We start from the raw sequence: 5,163 nt of genomic DNA, 5'->3' as shown, positions 1-5,163 counted from the left end.
TTCTTTCCCCTCTCTTTTATCACTCTCACACTCTAGCTATGATATGATTGTTCTCCTCTCACCTCGAGTAAGCGCAGATGTAGACAGCCTGATGAGGGTTTTCTCACCAGCGTGGAGGGAGCGGAGGGAAGAGATAGAGTGGGGGGGGGGGACATAAGAGCGCGCCTGCTGAATATGTATGTTTTGTTTCTGTTTGTGCTGCAGCGATGCTACTTAGCAGTTATGAGTCCCCTCCACTAACATGCTGTCATTTCCTTTAGGTACCTGATGAAGAGATGAATACCATCAGGTAAGCTTTCCCCCCTTTTTCTCTCTCTCTCTCTCTCTCTCTCTCTGCACATATCTTTCAGCTCTCCATCATCACGCCCCCGCGTCTTCTTCCTTTAAGCTCCTTCCCTCCCACTCTTCCTTTTCTTTCCACTCTTGCACAGTCCCTCTCCCTCTCTGTCTTCCCTCCTGCCTCCTGTTGGAGTTGCGTTGTGGTGTCGGAGGTGGCGGCAGTGTTGGTGGGATGCTGTGCATGTGCTGGGGGCTTCTCTAAACTGTAAAGGGGGAAGCTGCGTTCGCATTTAAAAAAGGGGGTTTTCTCCATTTCCCCGGCGAGAGGCTCAGGCGGCAGGATTTGTATCTCTCAGTCTTCGGGATGAGGCTCTGCGTGAGCGGAAGGTACTGCTTCACCGTTTGCATCTCTGATATGGATTACAAAGCTGGTTGTGTGTGTGACTGTGTGCTCATCTGTATGTGCTGTGGCTGCACTCACAGTATCACTTTGTGCTCTCTGTGTATTGATGCTGCTTTTTATGAGAGTTTGTCAAAGATAAAAGGGTGTTTTTTTAGCTACTGGTTGTACGCAGGGAATGTCTTGGCTTAAACAATTCACTGCAGCGTATATATGGCGTTACTGTAAAATATTGTTCTCTAAGGAATCATTCAGGTTTTTTTTTAATTAGTCTTGGATGTGTTATGGTGATAAACATGTCCATCATTGACTCTTAAACATCTGCTTCTGCATGATTTTAGACAATCACCTGTCGGAATGCACCCATGGCACTGATTAATGACTGCATGGCAGCGCTGCTTCTCCCTATGAGCAGCTAAGCCGTAGAAGCTCTAATCAAGGATTTTGTATGTATTTAGATTAACCTGACAGTCCTAATCATTCACACAAGGCCTAGGTAATAACTGAACTGATGCCTTCACATGCAGGCGTAAACAGGTTTTAATGAGTTCATTACAAAATTACAAGTGCTCACCCACTTTTCTGATTAAAGTCGCATTAGGCAGGAATTAAACCAAACAAGATGCAGGAGAGAATCCTTATCTTCTTTTTGTGGTTTATTTACTTCTCTCCTTCTCACCTCACAGTACCGTAGACACGTTTTAATTGATATTATTACTAATGAACCGTTATTAATCTGCCACAGCTGCAAATACATCCCGAGCTTTCCCCTTTGTGTTCGATTACTGATGGTGTTATTACGATTTCAGGCAGATTACAGTATGAAAGCCGTTTAACCAGAGGGTGAGGGGATAATTAATCTGACGGGGTGTTTCTCCAATATCAGGCGTCAGTTGTCCTCACCTCCGTGTCACAGCTTTAATTGAATTAAAGCCGCTTTCCCGAGATAAGGAGGGGTACTCCCGTGACTTTTCTCCTGGCTTTGTGCTGAATAGGAAACAAGGTGGCCTCTGAAGACGCTGTGAGGAGGTTAAACAAGAAGCTGGATCTACCTGAGAGTCTGACCTTACATATTCATCCCAGCCGCCCCCACATCTCATCTCCGAGATGCCTCCCAGTCAGCGTGATGAAATGTCCTGAAATCTCTTGCTCTCTCTTGCTCTTTCTCACTTTCCCTTTCGCAATTTCGGTCCCTCTCTCGGTCGAGCTCCTCCACCGGGCTCTCTGTGGAGCAGATGGAGATGTAAATGTTTCAGAGCACAGCAGGGAGCTCCAGAGCGGGGGAGAGACCTCGCTTGGATAAACAGCTTTTACGTTTTTTTTAAGTGTTTTTTAAATAGTGTTTAAACATTTGATATCAAAGCAAATATAAAAGATATATATATATAGCAATATTCTGCCGAAGTTCTGTATTTAAAAAAGATTGACACCAATTGAAAAGAAAAGTGGCAGCCGCTCTGCCAGAATGATTGACAGGACCAAAATTGAATGCTGCTTTTTGAAAGAGTGATGAGAAAATAACCGTCTTGGGTGGCAAGAAAACAAGTTTTTAAAGTATTGGGATCTTCAATGATGAGATTCAGTCATTTTAGTCAGTTTATGATTTAAACTACACGCATTGTAAGAAAGAACAGTGTTAAAGGTGGGGTAGATAAGTTTGAGAAACCGGCTCGAGATACACTTTTTGTTATATTCCATCGAATGCTCTTAACATCCCGATAGCAATGAATATCTGAAGTGCTTTGACAAAAAATCCATAAAAAAATGTCATCCTGTGAAGCGTGTACTGTAAAAAAGCACGACAAACTCATCTGAGCCGGCCCGGCTAAAGTAACTGGATGGCCTACCGTGCCTGTCAGCCCTTCCATCTGTGCACAAACTTATCTCGTGCCCTCATTTGGTCATGTGCGCGTCCGTGTGTGTTGGAGGAAGGGCTTTAAGGAAGTGGCAAGTTTTTTCCGGTTGTGTAATTTTCAAATTCTACGCGCATCAAGCTGGTTTCTCCAAAGTACCTAACCCCACCGCCACCCTTTAAATATAAGCAGCATTTAAGACAAAGCACTTGTATTAAAGGGAGCCTTTACTCTTTTGCCATTTTGGCTAGGAGATGCTTAATGGATGTTCGAAATGGCTTAAATAACGCCCACAGTCCAACTAAGGTCCTAGCTTGTTCTGTTTCATCCATATCACAATGACCTTATCAGCAAGACCCTGAGTTAGTCCATTGCGGTACTGTTGAAGTTGAGTTTATAAATATATTACTCTACCATGGTGAAAAATATTGTTTAAAGTATTTAATTATATTTTGTTGAGATACAAATGTGACAGATGGGCCGGCAACACCCATCTTGTTTGTTTGATCTGTGCAAAAGCCAAAGTGTAAAATGTGTTGCCACTTTACTTCCTGAAGTCTCCACTGATTGGCTGATCAATCAACCAATAATCAAACAGGAGAAAAAGCGATAAACGATCAACTTAAGTGATTTTTTAATGCAAATAATGCCGTTTTATAACCTCTCAAATATGTACATTTTCAGCTTTAATATCATTTTATATCATATTAAACTTTGGACAGACATACGAGACTTAACTTTGGACTTTATGAAGCTGGAAATTAAAATATGTCTGAGTGTTGATTCTTATACAGATGAAACAAACAGATATAAGATGTTCATTAGTGAGCTTTGGAGGTGCTGATACGCAGATTTCATTACAGGCCAACCCAGTCTCATGGCATTTCGTGTTATAGTCACGAAATGTAATCTATTGATTCGTGTTCACCAACACGATTTCCCCCTTTTTTTCGTGTAACATAGAACGATTTTAAAAGCAATGTATTTCTATTGGTAGTATGTTTCGTGCCTGCAGCACGTCTTTTTGTCCGGTCGGGTCTTGGAAGACGGAAGCTGTGTGGTTCATAAAAGCATGTCCTTGTATTTCTACTGGTAATGTGTTTCGTGCCTGCAGCAAGTCTTTTTCTCCGGTCGGTCATGGAAGACCGGAAGCTGTGTGGTTCATAAAAACATGTTGTTTCTCAATATCAAGCCACAATTATTGCTTTTATTTTAAATCGTATAATTTCGGACTTTTGTTGCCGTCTGTGAGGAAAACAAATGGGGCTCAGAGCCTCAAAATACTGAAATCTGTATTTTTTAAATCTTTTTTTCCTTCTAATTTGTTATTCTTTTCAAAATAACACACTGTTATTTACTCAACAATAACACACAATTATCCTTGCTTTTATTTATTGGTTTGATTCCATAATCTCGGGCTTTTTTGGCATCCGTCAGGAACTGAATTTGCAAAATAAAAATAACGCCGGAAAGCAGACGTAGGCCTCTAGGAGTTTAGGATGGCCGAATACACTAGCACTCAGCCCATCAATCCCCCAGCTACCGTTTAGGACTACAGTCCCCGTGAATTAACTCTTCAAAGGCTCTGGGATTGGATGTTGATGGCCAGTGCGCCAAAGGTTACGCCCGAGCGTCAAACCCAAGCTGCTTGAAATGGAACGAGACCACGCCAGACTATCTCAAAAACTGAATGGAGACGCCCCCCAGAACTGGCAGCCCCATGGCTGGGGCTATTGTGTTTCGCCAATAATGTTCCTGTGGGGTTAGCGTGCCTCTACTGCGAAGCGTTTTGCTGTTTTCCCAGCCCAATTAGAAAGTTGTCGCAGTATTTGAAGCAAATTGGTGTTATGCAAATGTAAAAAGCATATAATTATAAATGGGTGAAAAAATCAGATTGAGTGCGGGGCATAATGCGGGCAGCATTAATCATATGCAGGACTCAGTCTTCAGAAAATTAGACCATATTCGATGATAAAGTTCGTTTTATTTTCTGTAATGGCATGTAAAAACAAAAAAATTTGCATACATTTGCTGGATTCATTACACGAATCAACTGAAATATTGGCAAGCCCTTTTTATTATTTCAAATATTGCCTGATTATCGGCGACAATACCCAGCTTAAGAAAAGCTGAATAACTATGCTAAATTATCTTAGGAATATCATGCACGTTAGAAAAGTATAACTAGTAGAGTGTTCAACGAATGCACCCTTGATCGTCCTAATTAAGCCTTCGAACACCTGCAAGGGTTTGCCTGAGCCCCTCTGAAAAACAGCTCCAGCCTTGGTTGCAGTAACTGAAATGCACCCAAAGTAGGGGAAGACTCGCTGATCTGACCCTGGCTGTCCCAGAAGGACGCTGTCCATTTGACGGACGCCTCCCCGAACATAGCAGGAGGGTAAGGCAACAAAAAAGAAATTTCTGCAAATAAAAAGGGGGAAAGCCCAAGCCCTGTTCACCCAAGAGTGGGCAGTTTCAAAGGGCGCAGCATCCGAGCAAAAAAGTGCTGTTGCGAAGGGGAAATGTGGGCAGGAAAGCCGGGCTGCAGCCAACAGCCCAAAAGAGAAGATGACCGCGCAGGGCCTTAACAGCATTGTGAAGAAGAGTGCGGCTGCCCCTAGATTTGGGGGA

At 42.7% G+C, this 5,163-nt stretch overlaps 1 protein-coding gene across 1 annotated transcript in view; it reads left to right on the top strand.

The window, feature by feature from the left end:
- Positions 1 to 373: 373 nt before the first annotated feature.
- The window catches only part of LOC104946501 (brain-enriched guanylate kinase-associated protein), a 30,613-nt gene continuing 25,823 nt past the window's right edge, over positions 374 to 5,163 (top strand). Inside the window, exon 1 of the mRNA XM_010772344.1 lies at positions 374 to 666. The gene's annotated coding sequence lies outside the window, so the exon portion shown is untranslated. The remainder of the gene's footprint in view (positions 667 to 5,163) is intronic.

This window comes from Notothenia coriiceps, unplaced genomic scaffold, assembly GCF_000735185.1.
Source record: "Notothenia coriiceps isolate Sejong01 unplaced genomic scaffold, NC01 NC01_scaffold00011180, whole genome shotgun sequence".
NCBI classification, from domain to species: Eukaryota; Metazoa; Chordata; class Actinopteri; order Perciformes; family Nototheniidae; genus Notothenia; species Notothenia coriiceps.
The sequence above is the reverse complement of the archived record's forward strand: the minus strand, read 5'-3'. Positions and strand labels throughout refer to the sequence as shown.